Source organism: Procambarus clarkii, chromosome 20, assembly GCF_040958095.1.
Source record: "Procambarus clarkii isolate CNS0578487 chromosome 20, FALCON_Pclarkii_2.0, whole genome shotgun sequence".
In the NCBI taxonomy this organism is placed as follows: domain Eukaryota; kingdom Metazoa; phylum Arthropoda; class Malacostraca; order Decapoda; family Cambaridae; genus Procambarus; species Procambarus clarkii.
Genome location: NC_091169.1, coordinates 24,316,715 through 24,332,740, shown reverse-complemented (window position 1 = coordinate 24,332,740; position 16,026 = coordinate 24,316,715). Strand labels below are relative to the sequence as shown.

The following is a 16,026-nucleotide window of genomic DNA, read 5'->3' as shown; positions in this document are numbered from 1 at the left end:
TGCAAGTACTTAAGGGTGGCACTGTTGGCAAGAGCCATCATAGTAAGGCTTATTTTAGCAGGGTAAAAATATCCTTACTGACCAGGGAAGTCTGGCCCGAGCCCGGGTTGAAACGGAAAAATCTTACGAAAACAGATCATTGATGAATCTTTCAAGCGTTGTCTCACCAGACTGACCAATACTTGTCTAAAACCCAAACTTTGTCCCAGTTTGTAATCTTGGTGTGAGCTGTGTCACACTTTCCCGCGGGATCTGGTGGCCTTGGGTAGGGGCAAGTGAAGGCCAGTTGGCCCTCAGATACGCATCTATCCTTGTGGCTGTTAGTGGACCCTTCAATTTAGTTTTAAGTGCTATATAACAGATCTCGTAAGTGACGCTACACACGTGTGCGTAGCTGGTCATTTTGGAGGAGGAGGAGGAGGGGGGGGGGGGTGATTTTGTGATGACGTAATTGATAAGGGTAATTATATTTAGGAGTTAATGTTTTGTTATCTAGCTAGGCGTGCGCGTAACTTTGCGGTCAGCTAGGCGTGCGCGTAACTTTGCGGTCAGCTAGGCGTGCCAGTGTGACCCACAGTTGGAAGTGCCTTTAGGCTTAGAAATGAGATTGAGGAAGTGCCTTTAGGCTTAGAAATGAGATTGAGGGCCGTAGAAGGAGGGAAGAATAGGGAGAGGGAGGTGGAATACTTTCAGGTTTTTACCATTTCATCTAACAATGATTGGCAAATGGCGCCATGCTACAGAACACTTGCAGAGGAGTTGGCACGCGTAATATTTTCTGGAGACTGACTGATTAGTTTATTCGGCTAAACGAATGAGACAACAATCTGAATCATTTTTCGATTGTGCATAGGACGAGGAGGAAGGCAAGTGTATATACGTGTATATGTATCGTGTTCATATGAAAGTTGGCTCGTTCTTTAGTACGGTTGTGCCGACAATGAACAGTATTGATTATGAACCGTCTGTACAATTTGGAACGCCTGGACATGTAAACATATTTACATGCTAATGTAAACCAAAGGAGTCTTCTCTCATGTGATCATGTATCGGGAGAGTATAATTAGTAAGGTGCTAGTTTCCGTCCTTGGTAAGTGTAGCAGTATTGACGAGTAAGGTGCAGGCTATAGGTGAGGGGATCTGCGCGTGTGATCAATATCAGTGCTCTGCGGCTACACTCTGACCTTGCCTCGCTGAGACAACGTCGAAACATAGTTAATAAGCTCCCCAGTAGGGGAGGGGGGTGTTTAATCTTTAGGAACCCCTCTGGGGTAGTTTGTTTTGGCGCGTAAGTAAGCTGTAGATTATCCCAAGACCGTGAATGATTGAACATAGTCACAAGGGGAGTCAGCTGATGGTGGTAAACTAAAGCGGTTTCGTTGGTGCAAACGTATAGTGTATCGTGGTAAGTTTGAATCTGCTCGCTCAGAGATGTGGCCGTTACACCAGATGTATCAGTAGCATAAAAAGGTCAACAATAACGGTGGAGGGCCAGTACATGTGGCGCACTCATCTCGGATCCTAACGCAGCCTGGCACACGAAGGTCACCAAACCTCGCAGAGTTAAAAGTTGAATCTTGGGGTCCTATGTTCTGTTGAGCATAAGTGTCACATATTAGGCCCTTGCCTGGTGTTGGTTGTAGGGATCAGTGTCGCCTCTACCCGGTCACTGACTAGACTTCCTAGTTGGTGGTTTGGTCAACCAGGCTGTTGGACATAGCTGCTCGTTCTGACGCATTAATTGATCATGCTGTTGATCAATTCATGTATCAATTCAGTTAATCCATTCAATTGCGCGGTTGATCATGTATCCTTTGCAGTGTTGACAATTGACATTTACAATTTCCTTGTTTTTAATAAATTTACGTGGCCAAAGATGTCAGTTAATTATGCTATAAATGCAAGCCAAGTAGATGTTCTAAGTTTGTCTGCATGGCCATGGATTTTGATCCACCAGAAGGATATATCTAGTAGAGTTCCGGGACCCCGCACTTGTTTCACGATATTTCCACATGAAAACCCCCCCACTCTGAATGCAAAAGTCCTGAATATTCAGCCTCCCTATCCTCGGCTAATGCCATACCCTTTGGTACTGGACCCAGCAACACGGGAGGGGAGTTGGCACACACCTACTCACCCCACTTCGCCAGATGGTGCTAGAGACTCATCCAGTTTCATATTTTTTGGTAAATTTACTATTTACGCTGCCATGCAAGACATGTCTCTTTGGAGAAGAATGTTATTGTATCTCTTGTTGAAATCTAGTTCATTTTCATTAGGGGTCGTCAAGGTCTGTCGTGAGCTGTTATTTTTGTTTTCTTTGCTGTTAGCGCGTTCATAATTTTAGAGCAACAGTGGCGTAGGCAGGTTTAAGGGTGTATCGGTTATGTAGCCTTTGGAACATTGTGGTAAAAATTAGTTTATTTTGTAATTAAATGCAAGTCATTGTTTGGGGCGTTTCAGGTGATAGGCAAGTGTAATTAATGTTGGTGTGAGGGTGCGAGGGCCGGTGATGACAGCATCGGGGTACCTATTAAGTTTCCTTTTGGGATGTGTGTATCAGCTTTAGTGGTGGAGGAGGGGGGAGGGAATCATCTTGGTGCATGGAACCTTGCTCGCGCGTTCCCTTCCCATCCCCCCCTCCCCCCCCACTCATTTCCATGATTGACATTTTGTTCTTATCTATGTTCAAAACTTTATCCTGAATCTAAAGATTTAAATGGATACTTACTGTATCCATTTAAGTCCCGGATACTTAAATGGCTGGGACTTGAGTAATTAGTCGCCTATTGTTAATTAGGAGTCATGGGAATATACCGTACAGTCTTGGTTATATTTGCTAGTTTCCATGCTCTACCCAGAACGTCCCTTCGCACTGGCTTCACACTTGAAATACTGGCATTGATCATACAGGGTTTTTAATTTATATGTATACGAGTTTTTACATGCTTGTAAAGCCACTAACACGCATAGTGTTTCAGGTCCTTAATCTTAATTTTCCCTGGAATATGACCCGCCAAATCGTTTAACAACCAGGTAGCCATTCACTGCTGGGTGAACAGAGGCGTGCAGTTAAGGATTGGTTGCATCATGATTGCAACTTTTTGTTGAATTGTCTGCATTGTAACTTGTATCTACGTACCTGGTCATAAAGGTGTTTGTGTACACATCTGGTATAATACTAAATGTGTAAAGGAAGAAATGGTTATGTTTATCAACCAGAATGTTGGGTAAGTTGGGTGTTTGTGATGTGTGGTATATGAACACGTTGTACTGAACGGGGTGAGATACGGGAGACATCTCCCGTCACGCAGGGTGCAGTCGCACCTCCACACATCTCCAAGTATCAGCTTTTGATACTGATAATGGCTCAAAAGGGCCACCACTTACGGGCTATTCATGCCCGTGCCACCTCTTGGGTGGCTTAATCTTCATCAATCAATCTTAATTCAATTTAAATGCATTAGAGTAGTGGGGCGTGTTAAGCCTTGGCTTCCTTCTCGTGTATTTAGCATTTTTATAAAATTGTATTAATTACAAATTTCCATTGTGTCGTATTGTCCCCCATTCACCGGTACTCCTTGCACTTAGAACTTAGGTGAGCGAAGAACAGTAATAGGGAAATGTATTGTAACATTTTAGAAATTAGTTTTATTGTTACGCCGGAATTGGTCCGGTAATTTCTTCCTCGAACCCTCTGCGATCGATCCATATCTAGTTGTTGTAGATAATACTCGATGCAGTTTTATCTGTTTGGTTTTTTCCTTTCCAGGTTTTGGCATTTACCAAGTCGATTGTTGAATGTAACACATTTGTCAATTGTAACTTCCCCCCCCCCCTTCCACACGCCCATGTCACACAGTAGACTGTACCTTGGTCATTGATTTGCACTCTGTAAAAACAATTATATTTTCAGTCCATTCTCGCGAGCGTTCCCAACGTAAAGAAACTGTCGTACGAAAGTGCCCTAACCTAACCAACCGGAGGACCCACCAACAGAAAATGGAACATTGTCAAATTCGCGAGCCGCTATCTTTTTCTTGTACATCAGTTTTTGGCCACCGGTGAATTATACGTCAAAATGCGACGTCCCATAACGAGAACAGGTTGCTGTCTTGTCTAACCAGAAACGTACGAACTCCAGCAACCTTTATAACTTAGAGACGGATGTTCGAGGAATAATATTATGTTCAGATTTGTGCTATTGTCACATTTTAATAGATTGGTACAGAAAAAAAATAGAGGTATTGGGTGAGGAGACTGGTTGGTTGATCAACTGGATAACATGTCACGACGATCGCTGTCGAGCAGACAAAGCTGGCGGGAAGGCCAATCAACGTCCGGCGGCCTCAAAGTACCCAGCCGTCTAGAGCAAATAAAGCGAGCAAAAGATAGATATGACCGCGACGGCCCCGAATATGGCGCGTCGCCCACACGTCGATGCCTTCAACACCGACGTCCGCAAGGTGTTGCCCAAGAACACGTTAACATAAAACCCAGATAATTCCCCGAGGTATCGCAGCAAATGCTGTCGTCAGACGAGGTTAATCTTGACGGTGGGGAATTAGACACTGGTGCCAGAGCTCGAAATGAGGCAAAACAGGGAAGAATGGAACAGGTCACCTCAAGGTGGGGAAGCCCCTTAAACAGCCGGGTGAGGGCGGCCCGCGGTGGATGCCCTTCCCTGTTCAGCCAGCAATAATTGGGCAGCTAGTTGTAAAGCGATTAGCGGGTCGAGCCCGGAGCAAAAACAAGTAGGGTAAGGCTTCAGGGTGAGCTTCGTAAAGAAAAGCTCTTAGCCTCCTAACACGAGTTAGGAGACTTGTGCTTCTGTAATTTTGTGTAGGGGAGCCGGTCGGCCGAGCGGACAGCACGCGGGACTTGTGATCCTGTGGTCCTGGGTTCGATCCCAGGCGCCGGCGAGAAACAATGGGCAGAGTTTCTTTCACCCTATGCCCCTGTTACCTAGCAGTAAAATAGGTACCTGGGTGTTAGTCAGCTGTCACGGGCTGCTTCCTGGGGGTGGAGGCCTGGTCGAGAACCGGGCCGCGGGGACACTAAAAATGCCCCGAAATCATCTCAAGATAACCTCAAGATAGGGGGAACAGCTCGAGTATTTCCTCGGGCATTTCCTACTTCCTTCTGGGGGGGGGGGACTTGCTGGTAATTTGTGTGTTGAAATTTGGATATTTTTATGAGCGTCTGAGTATTTAATGATCATTAGCCCTATTTTAAGAATGTAGTTTTGTTCGTTAGATATCAGGTGTTGAATGCTTATGTTGTACATCTGTATAAATATATACATAAACATTGAACAATTAGAATGTTCAGATAGGTCTATATATTTAGTAAATAGGCATACGAATTTGATTTTTTGTATTGGTGGTAATTGTCAGTATAGATTTGTTTAGTGTGTATATATACAGCAATATAGGGGCATGGTGGGAAAAAAATGTGTAATTGTGTAGGCCTAAAACATTTTGGCATTACTGCCCATGTCGCCATGACTGGCAGTCAGACTGACAAGTTCCTGTCGGAAGTGGTGGACCAACCGGTCTATATTCATCTAGTTGTGCTTGCGGGGGTTGAGCTCTGCTCTTTCGGTCCGCCTCAACTGTTACCAATTACTTTTTTCCCCGCACACAACTCCAGGAAGCAGCTCGTAGCAGCTGTCTAACTCCCAGGTACCTATTTACTGCTAGGTAACAGGGGCATCAGGGTGGAGGAAACTACCCATTTGTTTCTCCAGCGGTACCGGGGGATCGAACCCCGGTCCCTAGGTCCACGAGTCTTAGAGTGCTGTCCACACATCCACTGCGTTGGATGTATAGTGGGGATCCTCTAAGCAACAACTTTTTAGATGGTTATTACTAGACCAGCCTGACGCCAGGCCAAGGTTGGGGTCATACACTCGGCATACACTCAGGTATACAGTAGGTGTTAAACGAGAGAAATGTGAAGGGAGAGTGCGCCATACACGGGGTAGTGTGGGCGGGAAGGTGCAGGGAAGGTGACGGTCCTGGCTGGCTGGCTCCTGGCTTCTCTCCGGCCGGAGCTTGAGGTGCGCGTCCCCACACACTCCCGTGTTCCACCCTTGGATTGCATGGGGGACAAAAAGATCTCTTTGGACTCTGTACTTAATAAGGACACGCTATCCGCTGAATGACGCTTTTGTCTACTTGGTGTATTATATCATTTGTCTTTGCAGAAATTTTGTCGGCAACAGGTAAGTGTGGATTTGTTGATTTTTAAAAATCTAGATTTCCTCTTCAACTCATTGGCTTACCCCATGCCTATCTTAGAGAAGTTTAGATCAATGCCCTTGTGTCCCAGCCTGACCTGGCCTGGTTGACGGTTTGATCAAATCAGGCTATTGGACGCAGCTGCACGCGAGTCTGACGCAGGAACCATAACTCTTTTAACTAAAGGGCATCTGTCCTTGATCAGATAAACTTTAGAGGTGTTTATAAAGTAGCCTGTCCAAGAAAGGTCTATTAATAATGCCCCTTAATGCATAGGGGGAGTGTCAAAGTTGCCCTTTGTATTAACTTATTTATAACACAAGAAAACATTTCGGGTATTATTTGAAAAAAATTACAAATTCTCGATGACATTACCAACGGGTAATGGGTATTATTATTATTATTATTATTATTATTATTATTATTATTATTATTATTATTATTATTATTATTATTATTATTTTCTACCACAGTCGTGGCCATACATTTACAGTGCTAACGAGAATATATATACATTTTCTTCTGTTCTCCATGGACAGGGTGAGAGATCTGTTAAACATATAGTTCAGTGATTTATTGAACAATCAACCACAGAAGGTGATTGTAGTGCTTTTAAAGTGCTAATCTAACCTACAGACATAAATACATAGATACATGTTAAATATAGCGACAAGACTGAAGTTGCCGGCTAGGTTTTTTTAATTTTGTTTAACGTGACGTATTAACTGAGAGAGTCGATGGGAAGTCATTTATACCGGAATTGTCAAGCGCTGTTTTGGCGGGAACTTTACATCTGGGCGTCATTGATGTGCTTGAATGGTTGACTGTTAGATTTACCGATTTTAATGAGGTTGTTCGATGTAACAAGTCGCTACGCTACGACACGGGCAACTGTTTCCAATTTAATATTTTTTTATAATTTATTTAAATTTCCAAAATTTTTGCCAAGATGTTAAATTTAGAATAATACAAAATGCAACTTAAATGTCGCTTACTTTTTTTTAACCAGACAAGTGTACTAAATAAATGACTAATGTTTATTGGCATGTTTATTATAATGGGTCAATAGGCGTCGTTGTTTATGGGATATACACTAATACTTGTTTTTGTTTAACATCTAAATGTTTAAAAATTACAATAATTTTATATGCTCTCGTTAGCTAGGCAATAAAATGTTGCGCCTGGAAATAACAACCGGAGTGTTTCCAAATGTGGTCCATGATTGTCAAGCTGATATGAGAGGTTGTGTTGTGACAGGGACCAGGGGGCGGGTGAACAAATGGATGCGCCACACCAGGCACCCCTGGCAAGGGGAGTATTGTTGACAGTGGCAAGGTGGTGTGGACAGGAGAGCATTTCCATGTTGGCTAGATATTAGTCGTGTGTGTACCTCTTGTCCTCGCGCTCACTCGTACTTGTACTCTTGATTCATTGTCACTAGACGGTTGTTGTGGCAGCTCAGTATGAGGCTGTGTGTGAATAATGTACTGTCTGGCTCAAGGCCTGGCTTTCTCGTCATCCTTCCCACCTCGCCCTCACCCTCCCCCCCTCCTACTCGCCTCGTCCTCTATTTTGGGTTGATAAAATATATTTAATCTCTCTATTTCCTCTAAAGCATTAACACTGAAATTAAATTCCCAATAGACATGTTTAGATTCGTATTGTTGGCAAGTCCACCTTGCCACACCCACCACGCCGCCTCACCGGGCCTAACGCAGTTTGTTACAGCGAAGTTAACATCTTGTGCAGAGAGTGCGGTTTTAAGCGATACTAGAATTCAGAGATTCGCCTGCGATGTGCACTGCCAGCAGATTGTACAAGCAGACGCAGCTCTAAGATTGGCGAGGGGTTTTGTGGAGGTTGGAGGTTGGCCTTGGAGGGTGAGTGACCGGCGGGGGCCGCCTTGTTGTGGCTTGCCCACGCACGTGTAGACCTGTGCCTGGCTCGCTTGCTCCTGCCCCCTGCACTCCCATGCTTAACCTTTCTAATGCGTTTCCCATGGTAGTGTTGCAACACTACCTTGTACTCGTTACTGCTGCATGTAATCATTCAACGTGGATTACGGGGGCACTGCATCCTCTCATTATACACAAGTAACCTATACATTAGGCGCACACAGTAGGGTTTTCTCGATCACTATGATAGAGTAATTACTTTCGCATAACTAAAATGTATAGCCGCCTCGTATTTTGGGCATTGGTGACACTCCTGTCGGGGAGGTGGGGGAGGACGCCATAAACGCCGGCTAGGGGCACCGGCAGTGAGTCATGGCAGCGGTGTCCTGGGCTGGTGCTGGCTAGGACTGGTGTGTGTGTCTGCACGGTGCTGCAGTTGCAACACTTCTCTCACAGGCTGTGTTGACCTGCAGTCATACACAGTAAATGTGCCAATTTGCCAGGCAATTGGTAGTAGGCAAACACTACTGGTTTTGTGATCGGGATAGTATCTGTACTTCGAAGATTGAAAAGTTCGAACTATGAGACTCTGAAATGACAGATGAGACTCTGAAATGACAGATGAGACTCTAGACTGCATACTCACACTTCAAAAGGTTGCGAACGTTGTCCAAATGTATGAGAGGGAAGAAAGACGCAGGAGGCACTAAACTACAGACCAGTGTCCCTAACTTGCATACCATCTAAGGTGAGGGAGGAGATAGCTAATTGCACATTTGGAAAGTAGGGGCTTTGTAACACACCATCAGCACAAATTCATGGATGGTAAATCTTCCCTCACAGCATTTATGAAATTCTATGACTAGGTAACAAACATCAGATGGAGGCTGACTGCATATTTTTGGATTGTCAGAATGCGTTTGATGCAGTACCCGATAAGAGACTAGTGCACAAGTTGGAGAATCAGGCAGGAGTGTCACGGAAAGTGCTCCAGTAGAGGGAGTACCTAAGCAGCAGAAGTTACTGGGAGGGGGTGAGGTCGCGGAGTGGCGTGATGTAACCACTGGAGTGCCACACAGATGGGGACACCTGCCGATATAATGCCTGGGAGGTATATGCAGATATGAACTTTCTGGATGGTTATAGTGGAATATGGAGATATTAGCACCCAGAAAGTTTGAATATTCTCAATACAGGTAAATGTTCCACAAATTTTAAATTTGTACATCCTGATGTGTAAAAGCTCATTAAATAAGAAATGCCATAAGTGCTGTAAATTTCACCCTAGAAGACTGGCGAATAAAATCAATTGAATACCAGAAAAAACACTGAAAAACGGCCACAATCCTCTACTGTTATTTTTTTGTTTAGAAATAACAAGACTGCCATTTAAAGCCCCTTTCAAAGCTGGAGAAATTGCTGACCTGGAGAGCGTACAGAGATCCTTCACTGCTAGAATCCACTCTGTAAAACATTAAACTATTGGGACCGACTAAAGAGCCTAAATCTGTGTTCTCTTGAGCGCAGGCGGGAGAGATACATAGTAATCGACACATGGAAAATAGTAAAGGGGCTGGTTCTAAACCTGCACACAGAAATAAATCACATGAGACCAGAAGGCATGACAGTATGTGCAGAATACCCCCTGTTGAAGAGCAGAGGTGCAACAGGTACTCTGAGAAAGAACTGTATCAACATCAGAGGCTCGAGACTGTTCAACACCCTTCCACTACACATAAGGGGCATAACTGACCGACCTTCTCGGTGTTCAAGAGAGAACTTGACAAGCACCTCTAAAGGATAACTAATCAACCAGGCTGAGATTCATACGTCAGGCTGCGAGCAGTCGCGTCCAACAGCCTGGTGAACCAGACCAGCAAGGAGGCGGCCTGGTAGGGGGACCAGGTCGCGGGGACGTTGAGCCCCTAAATCATGACAAGGTAACAGCGAGGGGAGTGGCATGAGGAGTGTTGTGAGGACGAGAGTGCCAGACGGAGCCGCTCCCTGCTGCTGGTAATGAGGCGTGGCACTCCTGGGGGGGGGGGGGGGACGGTCCTCTCAGATTCATCTTGGTAATTATCATCTCGGTGAGGGATTGTCCGCCTAAATGAAGCTCCTCTGTGTTTGGTCATTAGTATGCACTATTCCCCTAATTTAATTTGTTTCCCTAATTAGGCTAATTGGGGCTGTGACATGCGCTGTCAGGAACTGGATTATTAGCTCTTATTTATCTGGTTTGAAAATATTGTGGGAGTCTTTATCTTGAAGCAAATGCCTACCATTTTTCACCTGTTGAATATCAAACCTGGGTCCAGCATGACATTGACCTTCCTGGTCAACCAGGCTGTTGGACGCAGCATGACGTACGATCACACCCTGCTTGATCAGGTATCTTTTGGGTGTTCATAGTTCTCTTTTTGAACACCGTGAGAAGTCGGCCAGTTATGTTCCTTGTATATAGAAGTAGTGTTGAAAAGTCTTGGGCCGTTGATGTTGGTAGTGCTTTCTCAGCTTATCAATTGCATCTCTGCTTTTCAACGGGGTTATTTTGCATATCCTGCCATGCTACGTGATTTCATGTGGAGTAGTGTCTGCAGTTTTGACACCAGTATCTTTTAATATTGTCCAAGTGTAAACTATAATTTATCCATAAATAATAATTTACTGTCACTGTTGTATCCTGATAAGACAAGGAATGGAGTTTCGCCACCAAGCTGCCGCTGCTACAGTTGAGACTGCTGTGACTCTTGCTCTGAAGAATGCGCAGGTTGTCCCCACCCAGTCCCTCTTCAAGTATGGTCACTCCATTAATGTGTGTATCCATTCCACAGCTGTTGTGGAATGGACTCTGCCGTGTGTGTTTTACTCGAAACTTATGAAATTTCATCTTTAAAGAATCGTCTTACTTTTCTTTAATTCCGACCAATTCCTTCCCAGTTCCCAAGGTTGTGCAGTACATTTTTGTATTAATCTATTCTAAAAACAAATACTAGACGTAATTGTAAATGGTTATATTTAAGGTAAGTGTTGACGGCGGGTTAGTGTCTTGAGGCCGTGGGAGGAGTCGTGTGACCTTCCCGCTGACCTTGCTGCTGTTTTGCTTCTCTTAACTTAGTGTTGTTAAGCCTATTGCACGTCTTCAAGCATGTCTCCCACCTTCCCTTCCCTTACTTTCAACTCTCCTCACTAACGCCTTCCATCCCTCCCTCCCCTCCTTCCCTAACTTTCAACTCTTCCTTTTCCTTACTAACGCCCTCCTTCCCTCCCTCGCCCCAGGCGGCCCGCCACGCCCTCCGTAACCACCTCAGTGCTTGGAAGACCTAAGACAAACACCATTGTATTCACCCTATTACCAGTCATCTTGCACATTTCCTTGCGAGGGTAACACCTCATTTGGTTTATGATGTGGGGTTTTGATCGCCATGAACCACAGTAAATTAAGCCTAAACCCTACAACAAAAAAGTTGATCTATAGTCATTAATTCATAGCATAGTCGTTCTCAGGCCTATAAAAGCTTAAATTATGAGTCATAGAACGTGGGGAATTAGTGTGTATTTGACGGGGGCACAAACGAAGAGAATATAAACCAAGTTTTGGAAATGATAAAATAAAGATAGCACATGAGAATAGTTAACTACGATGGTCTATTGGCCCATAGGGAAACATTTTAGGTTTACAGTGTGTATCTTTAAACATTGGTTGGTTGGCAAGAGTTGTAGAGGAGTGGCACCAAGTGCCAGGTGGTCATTAAAGCAGATTCCTCAAACTTTTACAAATCTGAAGGGCGGATGGTCTATACGATTATAAAGTTGGGTGTAAATAAGGCCTACTTCGCTAGGGTCTGTAGACTTACTGCAGTATTCATTCGTGGGGTTTTAGGGGTGTGGGGGGGGGGAGATGACCCAGTTCCAGGGTGTACTGTGGGGGGATGGGGTGCCGCCGCAGGGTGCGTGGGTGTACTGTGGGGTGAGTGGGCAACCCACTGAACCAAAATAAGGGCTGCTAAGACGCGGGAACGTAAGGGTGGAGGCATGGGTGAGTGCGTGGGTGTACTGTGGGGGCGGTGTGTCTGGGATTGGTGGGAGCTCGTGTATAGCGGACAGAAAATATGGGATTTGTAATTTGTCTGTGTCAGTGTGGCATCCATAGTACACAAAATCGGGATGTTGTGATTATAGAAAAGTGGAACTTGTTGAAAAGAATGTTAAGCTCGTGTCCTCTTGGCAATAAACAACTTGGAATGTGGGTGTGAAGAGACCCCTTGTTCATGGGTGTTCATGTTGCACTTGACTGAGGACCTGCCGTCCATGTGTGCACGTGTTCATGGGTGACTGGGGGGGCTGTGTCCACGTGTTCATGGGTGGCTGGGGGGGGCTGTGTGCACACAGAATTAACCAAATACATTAGTTTGGGGCAAGAAAGTGTTGTTGTCATATTTTAATGAATTTTTCTGCGTTAAAGGAAAAGAAATGCGCGGTTTTCTTTACACGTTGTAAGGAGTACATTAGAAATAGTTTGTTCGTGCAGTAGGTGAAGGTGGGCGGCAGTAACTAAGGTCGCTCACTTCATGTCCCATAACGCTGTCTTTACTGCTCTCGCCGCCATTCGTGCAACGGTCGTGAGACCCCTGCACATAGTTTGTTGCAGTGCATGGTGTAAAGGAATGGGGCGGGGTCTAGTACCTTGCCTTGTGGTTATAGTGTCATGCTTCCGAGGATCGACGTCCCCGCGGCCCGGTCTCGTGATCAGGCCTCCTGGTTGATGCCGCCTCCCACTGGCCATCCTGTAATTATATTAATGATGTTCTTAGCTTAGAACAATGGGCCACTTTGGTGTGCAGTAGTACCAGTGATGTACTGAAGGCGACCCAGCTGTAGGAGTCACTAATACTGAAAGTGTGCAAGGTTGAGCTCGTACCCCCGTGAAGCGTGATCAATTTTGTCAACTAAATTCATCACTGGTTAGGAAATATTAACGGCCATAATTTAAACTAATATCACCCTTATGGTATTTGAATCTCGCAAAGTTCCCCCTCAAATCATAGTGTTTGAGAAGCGCTCGAAAGCGCTTGGGGCATATTTGAGGTTACAAAGGCCTCTATAACGGAGTACTTTGTATCTTAAGGGTTCCCATACTGATGACTGATCGCGTGTGCAAGGTGTTGTGCACGCGTGTGTGTGTGTGTTGTATGGTTCACACACATGGTAAGTAAATATACCATTATGGATGAAACATATCAGTTGTAATTGGCAATCTCTCACGCTTACCAGTGTTATTTCGGGGTCATATTATGAGACCATTATGTAGCCTTTTCCACCATCACCTGCTGGATGGGTATGGGCTGCATAATAAACGAACTAACGTGCTGCTGTTTTCTGGTGGTTTGCGCAATCGTTTCCCCACCCCCCCCCCACGCATGAGGGGGGGGGGGAGCGGAGGGAAGTCGGCGACAACTCTTTATTACCGGGAGCTCAGACGTTTATCTTACCCAAGTTTTATAAAGGTGCGGCGACAGTTGCCGGCTTCTTGATAGATTGTGGGCGTGGGCGGGGGATGAGTCATGGTGGAGGGTGCCCACCATGACTCATCCCACACCTGCTGCCGCCCACACCTACCCACACCACCTGCCCACACCTGCCGCCCCCCACACGCTCCTGGGAAGGAATTGGCTATAAAACCTGAATACCTACCAGGTGCCCGAATTGAATTTATAATGAATGCCTCTCACTGAAAAATTTACAGTTGGCTAGAAAATGAATGAAAATAGCGCCCAAGCTATCCTTCGATATCTTTATATTACAAATGGAAGCGCAGGAACTTCGTAATGTTGGTGTTGTATGCGAGGATGTATTTTATATTGTATCTCGCCCCCCCCCCCCCCACTTCCAAATATCTGGTGTGTGCTAAATTCATTAAATTTTTACCAAGCAGCTTTTTAACATTTTGCTTCAGTGAGTTTGAATTAGTTTTTTTAGGGGTGCTTTCATGGAGTAAAGAGGTGGAATCTGCAGGGGAAGGAGATGAGCGCAGGCTCACTAAGAGAATGATAATGACTCCACGCCCTAGAGGACTTGCGCATGGTGACGGGACAAGGCACAACACACACATACCGCCAGGGGAGACTTGGGCTAGCTCGCTCTTGTCCATCTTTTATGGTGGTGGTCGTATCGTGGCATCCTAATGTGTCTTCTACACACACGCTGCGCACAACTGGAGGTTTATAATGACCGTATATGGTGAAGGTGTTGATGTAGCAGTGGGCGGGTGTGGCCGGGTTGTCCAGTATGACCCATAACACCCAGCCACCAGGCACCGTCAACCCACGGATTGTGACCTCCAACATGTGGAATAAAACCATTTTCTCTGGGGTTATAAAGATCATTCTTTTAATGTGGAGTTTTGACAAATGTCATAAACCTGGGAAACAGCAGGAGTAGGGGGGGGGGTTGCAGGGCAGAGGAGCCTAGCTGGCTGATTGCTTGGTTGATATCCACCTTCGTCCACCACCTTCCCCACTACAACGTTATCTTCCACCCCTGTCTCTTAATCTTGGGCACCATTCCTTCCCCCGTCCCATCCCAAATCCTGACACCTTTCAAGTGCCATATAGTCGTAATGGCTTGACGCTTTCCCCTGATAATTCCCTCCCTCCCTCCCTCCCCTGCCTGTTAGTCACTTACGGACCAGTGACTTTGATGGAGGATGGACAAGACTATTCCAGGCCTTTTCAGGTAGAAATGACCAAGAGAAACAAACGGAAAACTGTGCGCAGATAAGTGATACTGACAGTGATGAACAGCCGATATACGGCAGACGGGACCTGGGTTACAAAGTGCAAAATGCTATACAAATTTTCCGGCCGGAAAATGTGCTCTTTGACCCCCCCCCCCTCTCATCTATACCATTGATATGGGTCTTGTTAGGGGGGTGGTCGTTTTGGAGGGCTGTTGGGTCTATCGAGTGGGTGCTTAGTAGTAGGGAGGCGGCGGTCTCTGTGGTCCATTGGTTGACACGGTGTAAGTGTAAGTTGTTGAAGGCCCTGCTGTTTGATGCCGTGAGTGTCTTTCCATGCTGCTCTCATGAGGTCAGCCTGCTCTTGTGGGTCTTCTATTTTTGCTTGCTCTTCCTCGTCATCTTCGTCTAAGCCTCCCATCTGTAGACGGATTTAAAAAATATATTTAGAACGTTAAAGACGTCTTAATCATGACATACCAGACGATTGAAATACGTGATTGATGTATACAAATGAATGAAAAGGTTTAACGAGGAAAATATTAATATGGTGCTAAATGTGGCCACACAATAGAACACAAAATAATGTACAGTATACAAATTGAGTAAGTTTAGATTCATTAAAGTCGTGAGTAAATACTGGTTTAGTTTAGATTGTTGATTTATGGAGGATGTTGACAGGTAACATAATTAGACGTACGGTCACTAGGTTTAGAGAATCGATTATACCAAAAAGTGGTCGTGGTTTGATAGCAATTTCCTCATGTGGGCGATGTAGGCCTTTAATATTTCTTGTATTGTTCAGCCACAAGTATAAAATGTTTCGGTAACAAAATGTGACCAACCAGGCTTGACCAGGGAGGGCAACGAGCGCAGGCCGCGGGAGTAGACCAACTGAAGTCGTCAACAGGTAATTAAACGAATAAAAAATTCTCTCAAAACCACCTACAAGTAAACTACAGGCACGCTGAACTTTTATCTTTAACAAAAGTGGTTAGTAGTAGGCATCCATCAGTCATACGAGACTATGGAGTTGCGTTCTGGTTGTTGGTCTGGAATGGCCTCTCCAGGGCGCAAAGCCAGGGTAGGTTGATATGGAGAAGCTGTTACCCAAGCAGCAGGTCCCTTCTCTCCACGGCGCCGAATGTCTCCAATG

General features: G+C 45.2%; 1 protein-coding gene and 1 long non-coding RNA gene across 9 annotated transcripts in view; one reads left to right on the top strand and one right to left on the bottom strand.

The window, feature by feature from the left end:
* The window catches only part of Klp10A (kinesin-like protein 10A), an 84,582-nt gene that overhangs the window by 26,105 nt on the left and 42,451 nt on the right, over positions 1-16,026 (top strand). The gene's annotated exons all lie outside the window — the stretch shown is intronic.
* The window catches only part of LOC138366618 (uncharacterized), a 120,928-nt gene continuing 120,055 nt past the window's right edge, over positions 15,154-16,026 (bottom strand). Inside the window, exon 3 of the long non-coding RNA XR_011229192.1 lies at positions 15,154-15,291. This is a non-coding gene — a long non-coding RNA (uncharacterized lncRNA). The remainder of the gene's footprint in view (positions 15,292-16,026) is intronic.